Source organism: Primulina huaijiensis, chromosome 9 (genome assembly GCF_012295235.1).
Source record: "Primulina huaijiensis isolate GDHJ02 chromosome 9, ASM1229523v2, whole genome shotgun sequence".
NCBI classification, from domain to species: domain Eukaryota; kingdom Viridiplantae; phylum Streptophyta; class Magnoliopsida; order Lamiales; family Gesneriaceae; genus Primulina; species Primulina huaijiensis.
The window spans coordinates 11,691,018-11,717,339 of NC_133314.1; the positions used below are offsets into that span (position 1 = coordinate 11,691,018).

General features: G+C 38.3%; 1 long non-coding RNA gene across 1 annotated transcript; it reads left to right on the plus strand.

Annotated features, from left to right (window-relative positions):
- Positions 1–1,051: 1,051 nt before the first annotated feature.
- LOC140983760 (uncharacterized) lies at positions 1,052–17,982 on the plus strand. Its single transcript, XR_012176503.1, has 2 exons — positions 1,052–1,123; positions 17,738–17,982. It is a non-coding gene; the product is annotated as an uncharacterized lncRNA (long non-coding RNA).
- Positions 17,983–26,322: the final 8,340 nt, after the last annotated feature.

Sequence of the window (26,322 nt, forward strand, 5' to 3'; positions counted from 1 at the left end):
AGTGTTGAAATTCATGTTAGTATGTTGCAGTAGTGGCCTCAAGCGAGACCCAACGAATCCCTCAACGCCAAGTATGTATGTTCGACGAGCAAAGAAAATATTTTCATGTTTTTGAGGTATGCTAAATGTCTTGTGACCAAATTATGTATGGGGTTGGAAAGCGGTAAAGCATGACCAGGAACCAATCCACCCCGTTAAAGCATGAACGTGTTTAGATCAGGATTGAAAAGCGTTAAAGCATGAACGGGGACCAATCCACCCATTAAAGCATGAACGGGATCTCATGTATGTAGAAGTGGATTCGTCCCTGTCAGCCCAGTACTGTGGTTTAGTCTGATCGGGCGATTATGTTATGGGTCACTTGTTTTGAAACATACCTCTACGCAAAACTATGTTATGTATGCCCATGTATGTATGAAACAATCATGTTTATGAAAGATTCTACGTTGATGGCACGTCTATGTATGTATGTACGTTCAAGTTTTGATGTATGTTCAGTTTCAGTGTGTACGCCCTATTTTAAAGCTGCATGTGGTTTTATTATGTATTACTCGTTACTTCTAGTTTATACATGTTGAGTCTTTAGACTCACTAGACTTGATCGATGCAGGTGAGGATGATTTCGAGGAGACTAGGGGTGGTGACCAAGGAGCAGGCTTGGACTGAGCGGGAGGCTAAACCCGAGGACCGCCATGTTTTGAAGTTTTCATGCAATGCTTAAAATACATTTATTTGATGTTTTGGTTATGATGTTTTGAACAAGCATTTAAGTTAACAAAATTTTATTGGTGATCTTTTATTTCAAATAGTTTGGTTGAACAACGAGTGGTTAACCGAATTGATGGTTCACCTTCGTATTTAAGAAAATTTTTAATTCTTCCTCAAATTTTAAGTAATAAAAAGTACGCTACGTTACAGGAAGTGTTAATAATTTTGTATGTTGCAAATGAATATTGGAAAAGAAAAAAAAATTTAAAAAAATTTATGTTGGCTTTTGGCTTTTTTTTGGATGATTCAAAGGTCAATGTTATGTATACTAAATTTTGAAAAAGACCTCAGCAGGCTAGGGTGCATGCTTTGACACAGTACCAGGCTTATGAGACGCCCGGAGGGGTCATTGCACGTATATGCTTTATTTTTTATCATCCTGCACGTATATTGATAGACACGGGAGCATCTCATTCATTTCTGTCTGCTACATTTATCGATGAGCATGAGATTGCTACTACCTTGTTGGATACGGTGTCGGTGTCTACCCCTGCTGGTGTGTATTTGATGTCTCATGAGATAGTTCTAAACTGTGTGATTAGATTTGATGATAACCTTATGATAACTAATCTAATCAAATTATCTATGTCTGACTTCGACTGTATTTTGGGAATGGATACTTTGACGAATTATCGAGCCACCATTGATTGTTTCCATGGAGTTGTCAGATTTAGACCTTATTATGGCAATAAGTGGAACTTTTATGGTAATGATTCTCAGTCACACATTCCATTAGTATCAGTAATGGAAATGTTTAGACTGCTATCGGCAGGGAATGAAGGATTCATGATTTATGTAGTCGATGTGACACAGGAAGAAATGTTGAAAGTTTCAGATATTCCTGTGGTAAAGGATTTTTCTGATGTATTTCCTGATGAAATTCCAGGCTTTCCGCCTCAAAGGGAAATAGATTTCAGTATTGAGTTAATGTCAAGGACAGATCCTATTTCTAGAGCACCGTATCGTTGGGCTCTAAGCTAGAGAACTCAAGGAACAATTATGAGACTTACTGGAAAAAGGTTATATTAGACCAAGTATGTCACCTTGGGGAGCTCCAGTATTGTTTGTAAAGAAGGAAGACGGGACGATGATATAGTGTATTGATTATCGGCAATTGAATAAAGCTACAGTGAAGAATAAATATCCTCTACCGCGTATCGATGACTTGTTTGATAAGTTGCAAGGTACATCCATGTATTCCAAGATCGATCTTCGTTCTGGATATCATCAGCTTAGAGTTAGAGAGTAAGATGTTCCTAAAACTGCATTTCGGACACGTTATGGGCATTATGAATTCTTAGTCATGCCTTTCGGATTGACTAATGCTCCAGCGGTTTTCATGGATTTGATGAATCGTGTTTTTCGAGAATTTTTAGACAAATTTGTTATTGTATTTACCGATGACATTTTGATTTATTCAAAAACAAAGAAGGAGCATCAAGAACATTTAAGACTAGTCCTCCAAACACTCAGAGCAGCACAATTATATGCTAAATTTTCTAAGTGTGAATTTTTGTTGGACAGAGTTGTATTTCTGGGTCATGTTATATTCGCTTAAGGAGTTTCAGTGGATCCCATTAAAGTCGAAGTTGTTATTAATTGGCCAGCACCAACAAATGTTTCTGAGATTCGCAGCTTTCTGGGATTAACAGGGTATTATAGGCGTTTTATTGAAAGATTTTCCGTTATTGCAAGGCCTATGACCCAATTAACACAAAAAGATCGACGTTTTGTGTGGACTACAGAATGTGAATCAAGTTTTCAGACTTTGAAAGAAAAGTTGACAACAGCTCCAGTGTTAGCTTTACCTTCAGGCTCAGATGGATTTGTTGTGTGTACAGCTCAGATGGATTTGTTGTGTGTACAGATGCTTCTCTGAATGGACTGAGATGTGTTTTAATGCAAAATGGGCGAGTGATTGCATATGCATCTCGACAGCTGAAGCCACACGAGACTCGATATCTAGTTCATGATTTAGAATTGGCTGCCATTGTGTTTGCGTTAAAAATATGACGTCATTATCTGTACGGTGAACAGTTTGTAATTTATTCTCATCACAAGAGCCTTAAATATCTTTTCACAAAGTTCGACTTGAACATGAGACAGCATCGATGGATGGAGTTGCTTAAAGACTTTGATTGTGAGATTCAATATCAACCAGGACAAATGAATCTAGTTGCAGATGCACTTAGCAGGAAAGCTCAAAACGCTATGTTGACATCTCTGAATATTTCTAAAGTCCACGAGCATTTGGGAACATCAGGATTGACTTATGAAACAACTGGAGATTACTTTATAGTTTCTTATATCAAAGTCGAGCCACAAATAATATCAAGCATTAAAGCAGTGCAGAGAACTGATCCGCACATTCATAGATTGAAAGAATTGGCTCAAACAGATCAGTGAGATAAATTTAGTGTTGCTTCAGATGGTAGTCTGCGCTTTAATGGGAGACTTGTGGTTCCTAATTTGATATATCTGAAAGAAGCTATACTATGTGAAGCTTATTGTAGTCGACATAGCAATCATCCAAGAAATCAAAAGATGTATGATACTTTGAGAGCTCATTATTGGTGGGAAGGTATGAAAAAGGAAATTTCTGATTCGTGGCTAAATGTTTAACTTGCCAACAGGTTAAAGCTGAACGAATGAGACCTAGCGGTATGTTGATAGATTGTCTAAATCAGCCCATTTTATGGATTTCGTGACACACCTACCTCGTTCTAATCGTGGTTGTGATGCAATTTGGGTGATTGTTGATAGATTGTCTAAATCAGCCCATTTTATTCCATATGATGTACTTATACTTACAAGAAAATGGCAAAATTGTACATTGATCATGTAAGGTCCAAAATTAAGACGACGTAATCCAACGGAATGCAAATCTAAGAAATATGAAAAATAAGTGATTAATTGATTTAATTGATTATGTGACGTGCATGATTAGATGTTAAACAGGATTTAATAGTCATGATGCATAAAATGTTATTTTTAAAGGATTATTCAAGTTGCGATCGAAGAACGGAGACCGATGGCTGAAAAACGTAAAATATTTTTAATAAATAATTGTATTTGATTATTTAAAATATGAACAATGCTTTTTCATATTTTTGAAAATAAGGAGTTTTGAGGTGATTTTATACGCCGGAACGTAATTTTTATCGGTGTTGGTTTTTAACAAAAATACGAACTTTTCTACAACCTGACTAATAAATTCATAAATTTAATTAAATAAAACTATTTTTAGTATTTTAATTGAATCCTAATCTAGTACTAATGGGCCTAAACTATGCTTAATAAACCTAAAGTCTTATTAGTAAATAATTAACTATATAATATTTTAATCCCACCCCAAAACCCTTTGCAAGTCACACCCACTTCCCTACTCCATCCAAACTCTTTCCTCCAAAATAGCACATGACATACACCTAAAAGATTGAAGAGGAAGTTCGAAATTTCAAGGGAGTTCATCCGAGGGTTTTTTCTTCACCGCCGTTCTTTGCATCACCATCGAATAATCGTGCGTTTAAAACGCAAAGGCACGCCATATTCTCTCTTTACTTATCATCACACCATATTATGTAATTATTAATTATTTTGCATGAAAAAAAGTCACACATGTTCTATTTTCGTAACTATGTGCATGCATGCTTTAAACTTGTGTTTTTTACTTCAAAAACCATGTGTTTGTATTGTTTAAGGGCTGCCATGATGTAGGGGATGAATAAGCATTGTTTTACACAAAATATAGAGTCCTAGGAACACACTAAAGACGTTATAAAACATGGTGCAATCAAACTGGAATCGTATGTGGACAGGTGTGCTTCTTGGCTCACAGCTTTGGGTGTGCTGAGGGCTGGGCTTGGTTCGGATGGGACCAGGGACTAGCCAGGGCCATGGGGGAGTCCACGGTAGAGCCCTAGCCATGCTAGGACTCGAGTTTGAGGGGCTAGGAGGAGTTCTTGCCAACAAGGACTCATACCCGAGAGTCACGTAAGGCATGTGCGGGGGTGTGCAGGCTTTCAAGGGTTAAGGGGCTCTGACTGTGGTCTAGGGGTAGGGCTAGGGTGAGTCTTAAGGGTCCTAGGAAGGTGTGTGAGCTGTTGGTACAAGGGCTGGGTTCGCTAGTAGAGTCCTCGTTACGAAAAGAAGAACCCATGTGTTGTGCGAGTTCTCGGCTGCGGCAACTTGGAGTGTCTGGCTTCGGTTCTGTTGCTGGGGGCTAGTCCATGGGTTCCTAGAGTTCAAAAGGGTGCCTAAGGGTGCTGGTCAGGGTTTGGACCAACTTGGTTCAAGGGTGGCTCGAGAGAATCGGATGATGGCTCGGTGCAAATAATTTAGGGTCAAGTAAGGGTTTTAATTGCTTAATTAATCGAAACATGGCTCACGGGGGTCGAGTCATGGTTCATAAGAGCTAAAATAATATAAAAAGACTAAATTTTAAATTTAGGAATTTTATAATAAAGTTTGGAATATTTCAGTATTAAAACGCCTTCAATACGATTAACTACGAATTAATTAAAAAGCCTAGTTTTTAAGCTAAATAAAATTATGAGAATTTTAAGTTAGTATTAAATAATTATTTGGTACATGTTAGAGTAAAAGAAATTAAGAAAAGTCAAAAACGTAAAATTATACGTCAGGGGTAAAATAGTCTTTTTACACCGAAAATTTAGTAAACGTTATGGCTGTGTCCTAAATACCATTTTATATGCTGATATGATTATTTTCAATGTTTGTGGATGTTTATCAATTTTTATATGTTGAAATATGATTTTTTAGATGTTCATGAATTATTAAGTTTAAGTTGGACATTTTAAAGATATGTATGCTTGGTTTCAAAAATAAAAAGATATGTATATGCATGATTTTCATTAAGTGATGATAACATATTGAAGGATGTGAAGGGATTGTGACTACTATATGTTGGAGATATCGTGAGGGTTATGGTCCCAGTGGGAGCCCGACGATCGTGTTTACTTGGATACGGATACGAATAGGAATACGAATATGTTAATACGTTGGCCAAGGCCCAGTTGACAGGTGAGAGTGTCGCTGGTGTCCTCACCTCTCAGTACTGTGGTTTTTATAGATGGATCCATCGCCCCAATACGAATAATAATACGAGTCACAATCACGATCTGAATTAAACAAACATGAATACGAATATGAATACGAATATGTTTAAATGTTGATATGAATATGTTGATATGAAAATGTTTAAGAAAAGGTTTTATTTAAAGTTTATGTATCATGAAAATGTTTATGAAAATGTTATTTTAAGTACAAGTATTTTTCACTGTTATATGTTAAATGTATTACGTATTACTTGTTATCAAGGATATGATGTGTTGAGTTTTTAGACTCATTAGGTATGTATAATGCAGGTGATATTAATAATTATGATGTTGAAGGACTTGATGGGTGACCTTGCTGGACTGTCGGTGCACATAACCCGAGCACCGGCGCTTTCTATTATCCGCATTTAAGTTTATGACTTTAAGTTAAAGATTTTTACGACATTTTATTTATGCTTTTTAAGAGATTTTGAGAGGTTTAGTATGAGCTACACTTTTCAACCCTTATTGCTTTTTAGGTTTGGTAAAACGATTTACGATTTATTGTCTTGACTATTTTCCTCTGGGATTTCAAGTACTAATTGGATGTTTTTTTTTAAAAAAAAAATGGTGCAAAAGTATTTTATTTATATGTATATGTAGAAGCCGAAAATTCTAGGTAAAAAAAAAATTTCTAGTACTTTTTAAAAAACAAATAAGCAGACGTTTCAGTTGGTATCAGAGCAAAGGTCCTGTAAAGGGTTGTGCCACCATCAGCGCCGGAAAGATCAGTCGTCAAGCCTCCATTTGTAAGTTTTACATGCTTTATATGATTTGATATGATGTTACCTGCATATTGACACGAATAATATGTTTACGTTATATGTTTACTAGCTTTTTGAGTATTTATGTTTTGCATGCGTAAATTGCTAAAAATGAAGTAGGATATGTCACATGATTAGAAAACTTAGATTTAAATGCAAGTTGGTCACGTTAGAATTTTGAAAACATTCAGATAAAATGCCTCCTAGACGTGCCCTTGTTAATGAGAATCAAGCCGAGAACAGCGTGAATCATCAAGGGAATGCAACACCACCACCTCCTCCGGGGGATGCGGCTACTCGTGCTTTAGAGGGGATGGCTCGTCTCTTTGAGCAACAGTTACAACATCAACAGTTAACGCAACAGCAGTTACAGCAGATGCAACAGGCACCGAGGCCACAACATGATTTATATGACCAGTTCCGGAGGCTAGCGCAGAAGGAATTTTCTGGCACTACCGATCCTTTTTCTGCGGAGGGGTGGATTCGTTAACTCGAGGTACACTTTCGCTATCTGGATATGGGGGATGCTGACCGTGTGAGGTGTACTACTTATCTGTTTAGGGATGACGCTTCTTTATGGTGGGAAGGAGCCGAGCAGGGTGTTAACCTTGCACACTTACTTGGGCCCAATTCAAAACTATATTCTACGAGAAATATTTTACAGCTGATGTTAGAAGCCGATTAAAGAGGGAATTTATGACTCTCCATCAGGGAGACGCTACTGTTGCTGAATTTGTGAAGAAATTCGATAGGGGTTGTCACTTTGTACCCCTTATTGCCAGGGATGCCGAAGAAAGGCTTAGACACTTCATGGATGGTCTACGACCTACCATACAGAATAATGTTATGATGATGCGTCCTTCGGATTATGCCACTGCAGTCACTTATGCATTCCAATGTGAGCAATCGTTGAAAGACATCGAGTTTGAGTTACAGCGCAAGAGGCAACAACATCAGAACAACAATCAACCAAATAAGAAGCCATATGCGGGTCTTCCTAGACCTCAAGGGCCTCGAAAGCCCCAAGGTCAAGTCAAGAAGCAAGCACCGTCAAATCCACCACCTGCAGCCCCAAAGACGGCAAAAGGACAACCATGCAAGAGGTGCAATCGACTACACTATGGAGCATGTGTGTGGGGTACTTCTAGGTGTTTCATATGCAAGGAAGAAGGGCACAAAGCAGCGGACTGCCCAAAGAAGAATGCACCTACTATGGGTCGAGCATACGTTATGAATGCCGAGGAAGCTGAAGAGGAGGCAGACACTACGCTCATCACGGGTAACCTAGTCATTTAACATTTTATTATTGCTTTTAATTGCATGAAATGTTAAATTGGTTATCAGAATTGAAATGCGAACAAGATCTAACCTAGTGGAATTTAGGTTGCATGTTCTACCCTAGTTGGATTTAAGTTACGAATTTAGAAAACCCTATAACGATATTTAATTTGGTGCATTAATTTATGCAAATGAGGAAATAATTCCAAATAAAAAGCTTTATGGCCAAAAATTAAGAGAGCCACAATCAAGGGTATTGGGGGTTTCAAATTTTTTTAAAGGGGTCAATATGCAACTTTCGAAATTTTAAGGGTCTACAATGAAATTTTTGGAAATTAAGGGACCAAAATGCAATTAACCGAGAGATGAGGAACCCAAGTTCAATTTTCGCATTCTTAAGGACCAAAAACCTAAATTTCGAAATTTAAGGAGTTAAAGTCCAGATTTTCGAAAAAGACACATGGTTCAATTGTAATAATTCGAATATTTGGGAAATTAATGATAGTAAATCCTTAAGCTTCATCACGAAAAGATTTAAAAGACGTTTCCACCACAGGGAGAATTATCATTCAAGGAGTAGCTACCTACGCTTTTCTAGATTCCAGAGCTACACATTCATTCATATCTGAAACCTTCATCAAAAGACTGAATATTACTCCTCAAGATATGGGTTTGGGTTTCAAAGTTTCTATTCCTTCCGGTGATCAAATGTTCACATCTAGAATTGTCAAAGATCTGGAGCTTCGTTTGTTCAAAGATGTGGTTCGGGCAGATATTATTGTGCTTCCTATGCCCGAATTTGATATCATACTTGGAATGGATTGGTTATCAGCGAATGGAGCTTCGATTAATTTTCATCAGAGATCAGTGTCTATTCGACCGCCTAGTGGTAAATTTTTTGTCTTTGAGGCGGCAAGAAAGAAGCAAATGTCGCATGTTATCTCTTGTCTACATGCGAGGAAGCTTATTAAACACGGATGCCAAGCTTTTCTAGCGTGTATCACTACCGCACATGCTCCTACCAGTCAGAAATTGGAAGATGTTGATATTGTCAGAGATTTTCCCAGCGTCTTTCCCGAAGACGTTTCTGGCATTCCACCCGATCGTGAAGTGGAATTCTCTATTGATCTGATGCCGGGCACTGTTCCTATATCTAAAGCACCTTATCGTCTAGCACCAGTTGTAATGAAAGAATTAAAAGATAAAATCCAGGGATTGCTAGACAAGGGTTTCATTTGCCCTAGTTATTCACCATGGGGCGCACCAGTGTTATTTGTGAAGAAGAAAGATGGGAGTATGCGTCTATGCATCGATTATCGAGAGCTCAACAAGGTCACTATCAAAAATAAGTATCCACTGCCAAGAATTGAAGATTTATTTGATCAGTTGTAAGGTGCAGCGATGTTTTCTAAGATTGATCTTCGATCCGAGTACCACCAGTTGAAAGTGAAAGAGTCAGATGTTCACAAGAGGTCATTTCGTACTAGATATGGGCACTACGAGTTTATAGTCATGCCATTCGATCTGACTAATGCGCCAGCGATCTTCATGGATCTAATGAATCGCGTGTTTCACCCGTATCTAGATCAGTTTATTATAGTCTTCATTGACGATATATTGATCTATTTGAGGGATAAAGAGGAGCATAGTCATTATTTGAGGACAGCACTGCAAGTACTACAAGACAGAAAACTTTATGCAAAATTCCGTAAGTGCGAGTTTAGGCTTGATAGAGTGGCTTTCTTAGGCCACATCATTTCTAGTGATGGCGTTGAAGTTGATCCAAGCAAAATCGAGGCAGTGAAACAGTGGCCAGTACCGAAGAGTGTTACCGAGATTCGCAGTTTCTTGGGACTAGCTGGCTATTATCGCAAATTCATCAAGGGATTCTCATCCATTGCAGTACCATTGACATCCTTGACTAAGAAGAATGCAAAGTTTGTTTGGGGATCCGAGTGTCAAAACAGTTTTGATAAGTTGAAGCAAGCCTTGATATCAGCACCAGTGTTATCTATGCCATCAGGGCAAGGAGAGTATGTTCTTTATACCGATGATTATAAACTTGGTTTGGGCGCAATCCTGATGCAAAATGACCGAGTTATAGCTTATGCGTCGAGACAACTGAAAATTCACGAGAAAAACTACCCTACTCATGATCTTGAGCTTGCAGCAGTAGTTTTTGCATTGAAGACTTGGAGACACTGCCTTTATGGGGAGAAGTGCAAAATATTCACCGATCATAAAAGTCTGCAATACTTCTTCACCCAAAAGGAACCGAATATGAGACAACGCAGATGGCTTGAGGTAGTAAAGGACTACGACTGTGAGATTAGCTATCATTCGGGGAAAGCTAATATTTTGGCAGACGCATTGAGTAGAAAAACAGCAGTCATCACTCAACTATCACTTCAAAGACCATTGCAGTCCGAGATACAGTGTTTTGAGCTTACAGTCTATGCTAGGGGCGAGGCCCCTAATCTTGCCACATTATCAGTACAGTCGACTGTGAGAGACAGAATTCGTGATGGACAGTCTACCAATGAGCAATTGAAAAAGTTGAGAGCTAGAGATGAAGCCAAGGGTCGGAAATTATATTCAGAGGTGGATGGTATAGTTCGTTATCGAGATCGGTTATGGGTTCCTAATGATGATTCTTTGAGAGACCTTATTATGAAGGAAGCTCATGACACACCTTATTCCATTCACCTGGGGGGGCACGAAAATGTACAAAGGTTTGCAGTTGTTATATTGGTGGCCAGGTCTGAAGAGAGACATTCTGAGATTTGTATCCGAGTGTTTGACATGTCAACAAGTTAAGGCAGAGTATAAAAGACCAGCGGGAAAACTTAAGCCACTTCCCATCCCCGAGTGGAAATGGGAAAACGTCACTATGGACTTTGTTGTGGGATTACCAAAGACTATTAAGGGATTCAATGCTATATGGGTAATAGTGGATCGTCTTACAAAATCAACGCATTTTCTACCTATTAAGACGAATTTTACCATGATTCAGTACGCTGACTTATATATTCGAGAGATAGCACGTCTACATGGAATTCCTGTATCTATCATGTCTGACAGAGATCCAAGATTCACGTCATCTTTTTGGAAGAGCTTACATGCAGCGATGGGGACCAAGTTATTATTCAGTACAACATTTCATCCTCAAACCGATGGTTAGTCTGAGAGAGTTATACAGATTCTAGAAGATCTACTGCGAGCATGTGTTATCGACTTCCAAGGCAGCTGGGAACCGAAATTACCTCTAGTGTAGTTCACCTACAATAATAGCTATCAATCATCAATTGGGATGGCTCCTTTCGAGGCACTTTATGGAAGAAAATGTAGATCTCCTATTCATTGGGACAAGGTTGGTGAAAGAAGGGAGATTGGTCCAGATGTGATGAAAGAGACTACCAAGGTTGTAGTCAAAATTCATGACCGAATGAAGACGACGCAAAGCCGACAAAAGAGTTATGCAGACAAAAGACGAAGGGACTTAGAGTTTGCAGTGGGAGATCATGTATTTGTGAAAATAGCGCCTATGAATGGTGTTATGCATTTTGGCAAGAAAGAAAAGCTTAGTCTGAGATTTATTGGTCCATTCGAGATCTTAGAGAGGATTGGGACAATACCTTATAGTATGGTGTTGCCACCAATGCTATCAGGAGTTCACAATATGTTCCATATTTCGATGGTGCGGAAGTACATGTCAAACCCGTCACATGTACTAAACTATGAACCTCTACAATTGACTCAAAATATGACATATGAAGAAAGACCTGTCCAAATCTTGGCAACGCAAGAAAGGAGACTCCAAAACAAAGTCATTCCAATGGTCAAGGTCAAGTGGCTGAATCACTCGGAAGAAGAAGCCACTTGGGAAACCGAGAGAGACTTGAATAATCGCTATCCAGAACTATTCGGTAAGTTCTAATTTCGAGGACGAAATTTTATTTAAGGGGAGGAGGAATTGTAAGGTCCAAAATTAAGACGACGTAACCCAACGACATGCAAATCCAAGAAATATGAAAAATAAGTGATTAATTGATTTAATTGCTTAATTGATTATGTGACATGCATGATTAGATGTTAAACAGGATTTAATTGTCATGATGCATAGAATATTATTTTTAAAGGATTATTCAAGTTGCGATCGAAGAACGGAGACCGAGTGATGAAAAACGTAAAATATTTTTATTAAATAATTGTATTTGATTATTTAAAAAATGAACGATGTTTATTCATATTTTTGAAAATAAGGAGTTTTGAGGTGATTTTATACGCCGGAACATAATTTTTATCGGTGTTGGTTTTTCAACAAAAATACGAACTTTTTGACAACCCGGCTAATAAATTGACAAAGTTAATTAAATAAAACTATTTTTAGTATTTTAATTAAATCCTAATCTAGTACTAATGGGCCTAAACTATGCTTAATAGGCCTAAAGTCTTATTAGTAAATAATTAACTATATGATATTTAATTCCACCCCAAAACCCTTTGCAAGTCACGCCCACTTCCCTACTCCATCCAAACTCTTTCCTCCAAAATAACACATGACACACACCTAAAAGATTGAAGAGGAAGTTCGAAATTTCAAGGGAGTTCAGCCAAGGGTTTTTCTTCACCGCCGTTCTTCGCATCACCATCGAATAATCGTGCGTTTAAAATGCAAAGGCACGCCATATTATGTAATTATTTATGATTTTTCATGAAAACAAGTCACACAAGTTCTATTTTCGTAACTATGTGCATACATGCTTTAAACTTGTGTTTTTTACTTCAAAAACCATGTGTTTGTATTGTTTAAGGGCTGCCATGATGTAGGGGATGAATAAGCATTGTTTTACACAAAATATAGAGTCCTAGGAACACACTAAAGATGTTATAAAACATGGTGCAATCAAACTGCAATCGTATGTGGACTGGTGTGCTTCTTGGCTCACGGTTTTGGGTGTGTAGAAGGCTGGGCTTGGTTCGGCTGGGACCAGGGACTAGCTAGGGCCATGGGGGAGTCCAGGGTAGAGCCCTAGCCATGCTAAGACTCGAGTTTGAGGGGCTGGGAGGAGTCCTTGCCAACAAGGACTCCTACCCGAGAGTCACGTAAGGCATGCGCGGGGGTGTGCAGGCTTTCAAGGGTTAAGGGGCTCTGACTGTGGTCTAGGGGCAGGGCTACGGTGAGTCTTAAGGGTCTTAGTAAGGTGGGTTAGTGGTTGGTACAGGGGCTGGGTTCGCTAGTAGAGTGCTCGTTACGAAAAGAAGAACCGATGCGTTGTGGGAGTTCTCGGCTGCGGCTACTTGGAGTGTCTGGCTTCGGTTATGTTGCTGGGGGCTAGTCTGTGGGTTCCTAGGGTTCAAAAGGGTGCCTAAGGGGGCTGGTCAGGGTCTGGACCAACTTGGTTCGAGGGTGGCTCGAGAGAATCAGATGATGGCTCGGTGCAAACAATTTAGGGTCAAGTAAGGGTTTTAATTGCTTAATTAATTGAAACATGGCTCACGGGGGTCGAGTCATGGTTCATAAGAGCTAAAATAATATAAAAAGAATAAATTTTAAATTTAGAAATTTTATAATAAAGTTTGGAATTTTTCGGGATTAAAACGCCTTCAAAACGATTAATTACGAATTAAATAAAAAGACTAGTTTTTATGCTAAATAAAAGTATGAGAATTTTAAGTTAGGCTTAAATAATTATTTGGGACATGTTAGAGTCAAAGAAATTAAGAAAAGTCAAAAACGTAAAATTATACGTCAAGGGTAAAACGGTCTTTTTACACAGAAAATTTAGTAACGTCATGGCAGTGTCCTAAATGCCATTTTATATGCTAATATGATTATTTTCAATGATAGTGGATGTTTATCAATTTTTATATGTTGAAATATGATTTTTTAGATGTTCAAGAATTATTAAGTTTAAATTGGACATTTAAAAGATATGTTGTATGATTGGTTTCAAAAATAAAATGATATGTATATGCATGATTTTTATTAAGTGATGATAACATGTTGAAGGATGTGAAGGGATTGTGACTACTACATGTTGGAGATATCGTGAGGGTTATGGTCCCAGTGGGAGCCCGACGATCGTGTTTACTTGGATATAGATACGAATACGAATACGAATATGTTAATACGTTGGCCAAGGCCCAGTTGACCGGTGAGAGTGTCGCTGGTGTCCTTGCCGCCCAGTACTGTGGTTTTTATAGATGGATACATCGCCTCAATACGATTAAGAATACGAGTCACAATAACAATCTGAATTCAACAAACATGAATGCGAATATGTTAAAATGTTGATATGAAAATGTTTAAGAAAAGGTTTTTATTTAAAGTTTATGTATCATTAAAATGTTTAAATAAACGTTATTTTAAGTATAAGTATTTTTCACTGTTATATGTTAACTGTATTCCGTATTACTTGTTATCAAGGATATGATGTGTTGAGTTTTTAGACTCACCAGGTGTGTATGATGCAGGTGATATTAATAATTATGATGTTGGAGTACTTGATGGGTGACCTTGCTGGACTGTCAGTGCACATAACCCGAGGACCGGCGCTTCTATTTTCCGCATTTAAGTTTATGACTTTAAGTAAAAGATTTTTACGACATTTTATTTATGATTTATGAGAGATTTTGAGAGGTTTAGTATGACTACACTTTTCAACCCTTATTGCTTTTTAGGTTTGGTAAAACGCTTTACGATTTATTATCTTGACTATTTTCCTCTAGGATTTCAAGTACTAGTTGGATGTTTTATTTTAAAATAAAATGGTGCAAAAGTATTTTATTTATATGTATATGTAGAGGTCAAAAAATTTAGGTAAAAAAAAAAAAAATTTCTAGTACTTTTTTAGAAAACGAATAAGCAGGGGTTTCAGATCATGTGGTGAGATTGCATGGTGTGCCAATAACCATAGTATCAGACCGCGATACAAGGTTTACGAGAAGTTGTAATTGATTTCAGTGGTGGTTGGTTAGAATCATTGTCTCTGGTCGAATTCTCTTACAAAAATAGTTTTCAGACAACGATCGGTATGGCAACATTTGAAGCTTTATATGGCAGAAAGTGCAGATCTCCGATTTGTTGGGAAGATGTAGGAGAACGACAGATGTCTAAACCAGAATTTGTGCAAGAAATGAAAGATAAAGTTTAATTGATTAGTAAAGGAGTGAAAGCAGCCCAGGATCGTCAAGCAAGTTATGCTAATAAAAGGCGTCGACCTTTAGAGTTCCTGGTTGGTGATTATGTTTTCTTAAAATTATCACCGTTTCGTGGTACTATGAGATTTGGACGCAAAGGGAAGTTAGCTCCACGTTATATTGGTCCGTATGAAATTGTTGAGAGGATTGGCACTTTGGCTTATCGTTTGGACTTGCCGCAGAGTTTGTCTGCGATACACGATGTGTTTCATGTATCTATGCTGCGGAAGTCCGAGCCAGATCAATCTCATGTTTTGAGTACCGGGGTTGTGGAGTTAGATAGTTCTCTAAGTTATGTTGAGCATCCGCTTCAAATTCTTGATCTCAAAGAGAAGCAACTCAGGAACAAGACGATTCCTTTGGTTTTGGTGTAGTGGAGTAGACATGGGATAGAAGATGCTACATGGGTGTTAGAAGCTAGAATGCGTCAAGAGTGGCCTCACTTGTTTGAAAATATGATGAATAACTCCATGTACTAAGATTTTCCTATGTATTATCAGTGGTAAATGTTTTAACCACTTTGTGGATAAGTGTTGTGTATGTCAAATTTCGAGGAGAAAATCTTTTATTAAGAGGGGAGATTGTGAGAACCCGAATTTAATTATTCAATATTTGGCAAGAAATAGAAATAATTATTTTAAAGTGCTAAATTAAAATAATTAAGCCAAATAATTATACTTGTGTGTTTTAAATATGTATTAGAAAATATCAGAATTATAGACGATATTAAAATACATATCGGAATTTTTTTTAAGCACACGAGAGTTGTAATATTTAGATCGGGTCACATTCTAGCATTTGGGCTAAATCATTAAATTCATGTATATAGATATGTGTATAGAAGGAAGCCCATTTTCCACATGGCCAATCCATTTCCTCCTTTAATCTACTCGTTTCTTCTACAAGCATCCATCTCATTCTCTTTCTTGCTCATCTCTTCAAGTCGCCGAGCTGTTGCTTCATTATTTTCTTTTCCAGCTTCTTGCTTGTCATTTTTCTTGGTTCTTTATAGTGTAAAGAGGTCGATTCTAGCTCTATTTCAGTTCAAGGGAAGCTTTTGAATTTAATCTCTAAACCTAGGTTTGCAAATTTGTTCCAGGAAGAAGAAGTTGGTTTCTGTTTTCGAGTTGCAGGTTTTGGCTTCTGATTTTTGGGTTTTTTTTTGTGTGATTTTCACTAAGAATCTTGACTTGTGGTTCTAATAGAACTTATATATATACGTGCTAGCTTTCTATAGCCACTGACAAAATGGAATTCCAATTTAAAAAGGATTTGATATGATTTTTCTACCAAAATGTGTCAAAATGGAATTCTGTGTTGGAACTTTGTAGATTAGCTACTGTAATTTGAGTTTATGACATTTATACGCTTGGCTTCTGGACTTATGATTCAAATAAGAGTTGTATAGCTATGTGTTGTCTTCGTATTGATATAAGATTCGTTAAATTCCATTAAGAATTGTGGTAGTTACGCTCATTTTGCCGAAACTGCTCAGTTACAGTTTTCTGTCCGCGAGGTGCCAGGTAATAGAGTTTTCTTGATAAATATGTGATTAATCTGTTAAGAATTTGGAAATTATTTCTTCTAGAAAAACTTAGATATTTGAGTTTTTTTTCATCTCCAATTGGCGGATATCAATTTGAGTCAATGATGGGTTAGATATGAATTTTAAACTCATAAGTGTCTAACCTGAATCTGTCACAGAACTCATTGCCCATGGCTTCTGGTTTTGGGCGTTTTTTCAGTGTCGAGATAATTGAATTTCTTTCTAATGTCTTCTAATGAAATATGAGATTTTGAGTAGGATTCCAGCCATGTATGATAAGTGTGTTTAGGTTAAGTTTTGGTTGAGTTATGGCCTTAAAACCGAACTTAGGTACAAGCTGGAATTCGTAACTTGTTTTTGGCTAAGAGTGGAATATTTATTTGACGGAAATAAATTATTTGCCATAGGTTTTAGTAGCCAGGAAGCACTGAGGAGTTCATAAGTTATTGTGGTAATTTAATTTGAATATTAAGGTACGGATTGATCGATTCCTTACAGCGTCTATAACGACGTGTAATTAAATTGATGTGATTTTATGAAAATTATGTGTTTATGGGCTCTTTGTACTGTTTGGGTGTATTTTAAGATTATTCCTCTTTTTTCAAAAAATAAATGTGAGTTTTTAAATATATTGGAATAATCTGGGGATTTATATGCATTGTTGAGCACACATTCATATCGAGCCATGACTCCGTTGTTTCCGAGATTTCTGTTTACTCTTGGATGAGTTATTTAGATATCAGAGCTGAGGGCGTTTAAGCTTCACATCTCTGATGACTAGCGGAAGGGCTGAGCAGTTCTGCAGACTAACTCCCCTAAAGCAGATGTGCAGGGTCGAGGACGTATTTGACACGTCACAAACCTGGCACATGTGGCAAAGTAGTTGCTACCGTTCTTTGGATCCAGTTTGATACCTGAGATTATCGGTACCCTACATGAATTGCATTGCATTGATTTCATTACATGCCATTTATTTATGCGGTAATTTAGTTGATCTTCGTACTGGGTTTTGACCCCTATCCCTCGGGGCTGCTGTGGTTTGTTTTGTGATTCCATGGCAGGTTATATAGGTGGTTCTGATGCAACTGGCGGAGCGTATTCCAGTGGAGCCCAGTGAGTCAGTTTGAGTTGGGAGTCCCCAGATATTTATACTCTATTTATTGAGTCATTTGCCGAGGAGATGCCTCGTGTATTTGTATGGTTGTATTATTGAGTGTTGGATCTTATTTGGTGTGATCGAGCCTGGCTGGCTCTGCTTGCGGTTGGTATTCTGGTTGTTTTATTGGACTCTATTTTCGAGTATAAATGTTTTGTTGTGTTGTTTAGAAATTTTTGATATGTCCTATTTACGGGGAGGTCATGCCGAAATTTATGTTGGCCCAAAATGGAAAATTTTTACTCGTTTTCGCTGTTTACGCTAATAAATCCTGGTTGTTTGATAATTAAAAATTAATCAGGAGCACGGTCTCTCACACAAAGATACGCATTTATTTTGCAAATATTGTGAAAACTGTCAGAAAATAGGATCAATTTCAAAACGAAACATGATGCCTTTATATCCAATCATAAGTATTGAAATATTTGATAGTTGGGGGACAGATTTTATGGGTCCATTTCCATTATCTTTTGGATTTACCTACATTTTAGTCGATGTTGATTATGTTTCAAAATGGATTGTAGCGATTGCATGTAGAAGTAATGATAATAAAGTTGTTATAAAATTTTTAAAAGAAAATATTTTTAGCCGATTTGGAATGCCTAGAGCAATAATTAGTGATGGGAGAAGTTATTTTAGAAATAAATCATTTTCTTCTTTGTTAACAAAATATGACATTACACATAAAGTTTCTACTCCATATCATCCTCAAAGTAATGGTCGAGTTGAACTTGCAAATAGTGAAATAAAATAAATTTTAGAAAAAACAGTTAATCCAAATCGAAAAGATAGGTCTTTAAGATTAACTGATGCATTATGGGCATATAGAACTACATTTAAAACATCATTGGGCATGTCACAATATAGGTTAGTTTTTGGTAAGCATTGTCATTTACTGGTTGAGCTTGAATATAGAGCTTATTGGGCAATTAAAGAATTTAATATTAATATAGATGATGCATCTAAATTAAGAAAATTGCAATTAAATGAACTTGAAGAATTACGAAATGATGCATATGAAAATTCAAAGATTTATAAAGATAAAACTAAATCCTTTCATGTTAAAAATATTATGAGAAAGTCATTTGAAATTGGACAAAAAGTTTTACTTTATAATTCTTGTTTGCATTTATTTCCAAGAAAGCTAAGATCGAGATGGTCATGACCATTTATTGTTAAATTTATTTATCCTCATGGTGCTGTTGATATTGAAAATCCTAAAAATAATGATTTGTTTAAAGTTAATGGACCAAGACTTAAGCCTTTTATTGAAAATGAAATGATGAGTTTATGCCTTTATATGATCCACAATTGTTCTTTGATATTTTCATTTTGTTTTTGCAGGTTCTAGTTCATTTCCCTATTAAGTAACGGATAACGGTACTCCGTGACTGTCTGAGTCGGTTTCTTCAGTTTTCCCAAAATAATTGAAATATATAATAATAATAATATGGATGCTTGAATTGTGAATCTTCGTAAATATTTTGCTTGTTTACCTGATAAAGCATTGAAAAAAAATTATAAAGCTAGATGTGAGCGAGTAAGGTTGATGTAACGTACCGTGCTTTTTACTACTTAAAATTTGCGGAAAAATTAAAAATTTTCTTAAATATCAATAAATCTCAATTTGCATTCATAAATAGCTGTCCAACCAAAAGTATTTGCAAAAGAAAAATATTTGTTTAAACATTGTATTCAAAACATGAAATCAGAGTATTTTGACCATTTCATAAGAACTTAAAACATGGAGGTCCTCGGGTTTAGCCTCCCGCTCAGTCCAAGCCAGCTCACTAGTCTCCACCTCTCGTCGCCTCAAACTCATCCTCACCTGCATCGATCAAGTCTAGTGAGTCTAAAGACTCAACACGTATAAACTGGAAATAGCAAGTAATACGTAATAAAACTACATGCGACTTTAAAATAGAGCGTACATACTTGAAACTTGAACTTGGAATTAAACTTGAACATACATACATACATAACATAGACGTGCCATAACGTGAAACTTTTCTTAAACATGCTAGCACACTAGTACACACTTGAACATATATAAAATTCATAATTTTGCGTAGAGGCATGTTTCAAAGCAAGTGACCCAAACATAAATACGTCTGATCAGACTAAACCACATTACTGGGCTGACAGGGAAGATCTACTGCCACATACATGAGATCCCCGTTCATAATTTAACGGGTGGATTGGTCCCTGGTCATACTTTACCGCTTTCCAATCCTGATCTAAACCCGTTCATAATTTTACGGGGTGGATTGGTCCCTGGTGATATTTACCGCTTTACAGTCCCATACATAAATTTGGTCACAAGACATTTAGCATATCTCAAAAACTTAAAAGTATTTTCTTTGCACGTCGAACATACTTACTTGGCGTTGAGGGATTCATTGGATCTCGTTTAGGGGGCCACTGCTGCATATACTAACATGAATTTCAACACTTAACTTGCATAACTTAGACGTAGGTATTCGTGCTCACCACTGAATCAAACAGATAGTTTAAGACATTCTAAATTACTCGGGACTTAACCTCGTTTAATCATCGTACTAACAAAGATCTTTAACCCCAAATCAAATCTTAAGGCGAATGAAGAATTTTTCCCAAAACTGGAGGTACACGGACCCCGTGCCCAGGTCCGGCTCTAGGTCCGTGAAAGTTCGGTATAAAAAAATCTACTCAAAAGAAGCAAGGACACGGACTCCGTGCTAGGGTCCGTCTACGGGTCCGTGTAAGTACTGACTTTTGACACTTCGGAAAAAACAAAGGGCACGGACCCCATGCCTGGGTACGTGTACAGGTCCGTGTAGTCTCGAAATTTTGACACTACGAAGGAAACAAAGGCACAGACCCCGTGCCAGTGTCCGTGTACTCACTGTGGACGAAAACCGACGGGACATCTTAGACTCAAGGCTTATTTCTCCTAACTTGATCACGTCGCCCGAAAACCCACACCTCGAGACTCAACTTAGGAGGCTTTTACATTGACTTATTCCCGTACGGACACTCCCAAGCAACTACACAACCCAAACCACACAGTACAAGTCTGTGGATACAACATTTGACACAACCCTTATTTTCGTGACTTCTAACGCACTCAAGTGCCTAACGACACAAAACGAATCAACGATGATAATCCCAGCATCATTAACAATATACCTAAAAGCAGCAGCGATCACCCGTCGACCCCCGACGAAGTTTGCAACCATAAAACTTTGAGAACACATCAATAGCATAATTTTCAGAAAAATAGAGTTTGAGCAGTCCCACGAAAACGGTCATAACTCACTCAATTTTTGTCCAAATATTTTGAATTTTATATCAAATCGAAGGTATAAAAATTTTCGACAATTTTAATGTTGAAGTTTTCTCAAAATCAGGACCTAAAAATCGCATTTTTCAAAAGAACAATAAATTTTGAAATTTTTAGATCTAAAAACGTTTTAAAATCGATCCAACATGTTTCTGCCCAAACCTTGCACATCATACATGGATTTTTTTACGCATAAAACAACGAAACACATACTATGACATGATCGATGCATGAAAAATATAATATACGTGCTTTTTGATATAAAAAACTCATGATACGGTGATACCGAAGCGGAAACGGAGCGAGGCTTGATCCGGGACGATTGTGGCTCGATTTTCTTGAAATAAACTCACGAAAATTTGCTGGAATACTGAAGTAAATTGGGTGGCTGTTCTCTTCTTCAAGAACCATAGTTTTTGCTCTCAAATTCTAAAAATAAAATGTGTAGTTGTGTGTTGTGTGTTTTGGTGTGTGTAAAAACGTGTAAGTGTGTGTAACGTGTGTGCGTGTTTTAATTAGGAGAAATTATTGCTAAATTAACTAATTAAAATACTAATTAAAAGGTTAACCCACACCAATTTTAATCAAATTCCTCAATTAAAATAAATACACACTGATTTTATAAAATTCTCCTCTTTAACAAAATAAAATGCACAAAGCCAACTTTAAAAGTTTTAAAATTCTATACTCACTAAATACATAATTTAGGCTTTAAAATGCTAAAACTTATTAAATTAATTAATATGCCCCAACCTTAACTTAAAAATAAAATACCACATTTAAAATTGCCAAAATCGTCACCGATCTCTTTTTCTCGATCCCGCATCGAATAATCGCCTGAAACATGAAACTCAAGAAAACGATTAACGTGCATCCCCTAAACATAATAAATTTAAAATAATACATTTGGATAAATCATGCATCGCTAAAACTCATTTTAAATTAAATAAATGATTTGACAATTAAATAATGCATGGATTTTACGTGTACTGATTTTGGGTTCTACAGTTCCTCCCCCACTTATATAAATTTCGTATTCGAAATTAAATCTTACCGAACAACTCCGGGTAGCGAATTCTCATATCCGCTTCGGTCTTCCAAGTTACCTCTTCAACTGATTGATTTAGCCACCGAACTTTGACTAGCTTCGTCACCTTGTTCCGAAGTCTACGCTCCTATCTGTCTAGGATTTGGATGGGTCTTTCCTCATATGACAGATCTGGAGTCAACTGCAACGGCTCGTAGCTCAAAATGTGTGAAGGGTTTGCTAAATACTTCCTCAACATCGAGACATGAAACACATTGTGTACACCGACCAGATTCGACGGTAGGGCTAAACGATAAGCTAGTGTCCCAACTCTGTCAAGAATCTCAAACTGTCCAATAAACCTCGGACTGAGCTTGCCTCTCTTCCCAAATTTCATAACACCCTTCATGGGTGCTATCTTCACGAAAACGTGATCGCCTACGGCAAACTCTAGATCTCTCCTTCTCTTATCAGCATAGCTCTTTTGACGACTCTGGGCGGTCTTCATTCTGTCTTGTATCCTGACCACCACATCTGCAGTCTGCTGAACTATATCTGGACCCAGTTCTGCTCTCTCACCAACCTCATCCCAATGAATTGGTGATCTGCACTTCCTTCCATACAGTGCCTCATAGGGAGCCATACCTATAGATGCTTGGAAGCTGTTTTTGTAGGTAAACTCCACTAGAGGTAGCTTCGATTCCCAAGTCCCATGAAAATCGATCATAAATGCTCGCAATAAATCCTCCAAAATCTGAATCACTCGCTCAGACTGGCTATCTGTCTGAGGGTGAAAAGCTGTACTGAATAGAAACTTCGTCCCCATGGTTGTATGCAAAATCTTCCAAAAGGACGATGTAAACCTCGGGTCCCTGTCGGACACAATAGAAATTGGGATTCCGTACAATCGAACTATCTCCCTGATATAGAACTCTGCATACTGCATCATGGAGAAAGTCGTCTTCACTGGCAAGAAGTGTTCTGACTTAGTAAGTCGATCTACTATAACTCAAATGGCATTGGATCCTCTGACCGACCTCAGCAAACCAACAACGAAGTCAATGGTGATATTCTCCCACTTCCACTCGGGGATAGAGAGTGGCTTAAGCATCCCTGTTGCCCTCTGATGCTCTGCCTTCACCTGCTGACAAGTGAGACATTCAGACACAAATCGATGCATGTCTCGCTTCATCCCTGGCCACCAATACAAAATCTGCAGATCCTTGTACTTTTTTGTACTTCTTGTATGATTGGAATACGGAGATTCATGTGCCTCTGACAAGATATCTTCTCTGATCGAATCAACACTAGGCACCCACATTCTACCTCTGTATCTCACGATACCATCAGACACTGTGTAGAGTACACTGTCCTTGGCTTCATCCTTCAGTCTCCATTTCTGCAACTGCTTGTCTGAAGACTGTCCTCAACAGATACGGTCTAGCAAATCAGACTTGACTGTCAGGTTAGACAGCCTAGGAGTTCTGCCCTTACGGTAAACCTCTAGACCAAATCTTTGAATTTCATATTGAAGAGGTCTCTGCACTGACAACTGTGCTACAACTGCCACTTTTCTGCTCAAGGCGTCTGCGACAACATTAGCTTTCCCTGGATGGTAGCTAATTACGCAATCATAGTCTTTCACTAACTCTAACTACCGTCTCTGTCTCATATTCAGTTCTTTCTGCGTGAAGAAATACTTGAGACTCTTGTGATCGGTAAATATATGGCATTTCTCGTCGTACAAGTAGTGTCTCCAAATCTTCAATGCAAAGACAACGGCGGCTAATTCTAGATCATGAGTCGGGTAATTCTTCTCGTGCACCTTCAACTGCCTAGAAGCATAAGCTATAACCCGACCGTGCTGCATTAACACTGCGCCTAACCCGAGCTTAGATGCATCGGTGTATAACACAAAATTACCTTGCCCTGATGGCATGGCTAGAACTGGCGCTGAAATAAGAGCTTACTTTACAGTATCAAGGCTCTTCTGACACTCTTCACTCCACATGAATTTAGCATTCTTCTTGGTCAGTGAAGTGAGTGGCACTGCTATCGACGAAAACCCCTGAATAAACTTACGGTAGTAACCGGCTAAGCCCAGAAAACTGCGGATCTCTGAAGCATTCTTCGGATCAACCCATTCCTTAACGGCTGCCACCTTTTCTGGATCCACCTCAATCCCACTGCTAGACACTATGTGACCCAAAAACGCTACCTTCTCCAACCACAATTCACACATACTGAACTTCGCAAATAACTTGAGACTCTGCAAGATCTGTAAGACCGTCCTCAAATGCTGGATGTGCTTCTCATGGCCCTTCGAGTATCGTCAATGAATACTAAGATAAATTGATCAAGATAAGGTTGAAATACTCTGTTCATTATGTCCATGAAAATTGCTGGAACATTTGTTAGTCCGAATAGCATCACTAAGAGCTCGTAATGTCCATAGCTGGTTCTGAAGGCTGTCTTATGAACATCTGCATCTTTTACCTTTGGTTGATGATAACCTGATCAAAGATCTATCTTAGAGAACACTGTAGCTCCCTGTAACTGATCAAACAAGTCCTCGATCCTTGGAAGTGGGTATTTATTCTTGATTGTTACCTTGTTTAGTTCTTTGTAATCGATACACAGCCTCATGCTCCCATCTTTCTTCTTTACGAAGAGTACTGGTGCGCCCCATGGTGAGAAACTAGGGCGGATGAACTCTTTATCTAGTAGCTCCTGAATCTGCTGCTTGAGCTCTAACATCTCAGCTAGAGCTAATCGGTATGGTGCCTTAGAGATTGTCACAGTGCCTCGCACAAGTTCGACAGCAAATTCCACCTCTCTCTCTAGTGGAAGGTCTGTGACGTCATCGGGAAAAATGTTAGGAAAATCTCTGACTACTGGTACATCAGATATCGACGGAGTGGGTGCGTCAGGCGCTGAAACAATGCTGGCCAAGAAAGCCTAACAACCCTTGTGAATAAGTCTCTGTGCCTGCATGCATGAGATCATGCAAGGGAAACTTCTCCATCTATTTGGCTCAAAGAGAAACTGCTCCATACCCTAAGGTCTTAATAACACTGACCTTTTCTGGAAATCAATCAAAACTCTGTTCTTCGTCAGCCAGTCCATTCCCAATATAATATAAAATTCTGGCATCGGCAACACGATCAGATCGGCATACACTAGGTGGCCTTGCAGTTCGAGATCAATGTCCCTGACCACGCTAGTAGCTGACAACTCTTCCCCTGATGGGACTGTTATAGAATAATTCACGTCAAGGCCGATGGTCTTCATATCCAAATGACTAGAGAACATCTCCGAGATGAAAGAGTGTGTGGCCCCTGAATCTATCAGGGCCTTAGTAGCTAATCTCTTAATGAAAATATTTCCTAGGAGACGTTAGCACAACACAACTTATATCTCAAAAGTTCTAATATTAACCTCAAGCAGACAATTCTATCCCAAGTCACCAAAATATTAACTAACACACTAATAATCCCAATTAAATTCAATACATGCATGGCAAAATTTAACACTGCTGAATTAAATACATTACCAGTCAACAATGTCGTGTCTGGGTTCGCCTCCTGAGCATGCATGGCGAACACACTGCCCTGGGTTGGCTGCTTCCACTGTGGGCACTCCTTCAACATGTGGTCACTTGCTCCGCATTTGAAGCACTTTCCTGACCCATATAAACCCTGTCTCGGATGCTGGCGGCTGTACTTCGGGCACACTGGGTACTCACCCGGCCTCTGAGGAACCTTTTGCTGTGGCACAGGACCCTTGCCTTTCGGTAGTCCCTGGTATGGCTTCTTCCCTTGATGCCCCTGGAAGGGCTTCTTGAACTGGGCTCGCTGATGCTACTGTTGAGGTGCCTGATAGGGCCTCTTGCCCTGCCTGTCATTTTTAATGTCTCTCTGATCCTGCTCTGCCGCCAAAGCTCTTGACACGGCAACTGCGTAAGTAGTAGGACCAGCAACTTGGACGTCACGGCGCAAGACCGGCTGCAACCCATCCATGAAATGCCTCAGTTTCTCCCGGATATCATTAGCTATCAGGGGTACAAAGTAACACACCTTCTCAAATTTTCGCACAAACTCTGCTACGCTGCTATCTCCCTACCGCAGCGTCATGAACTCCC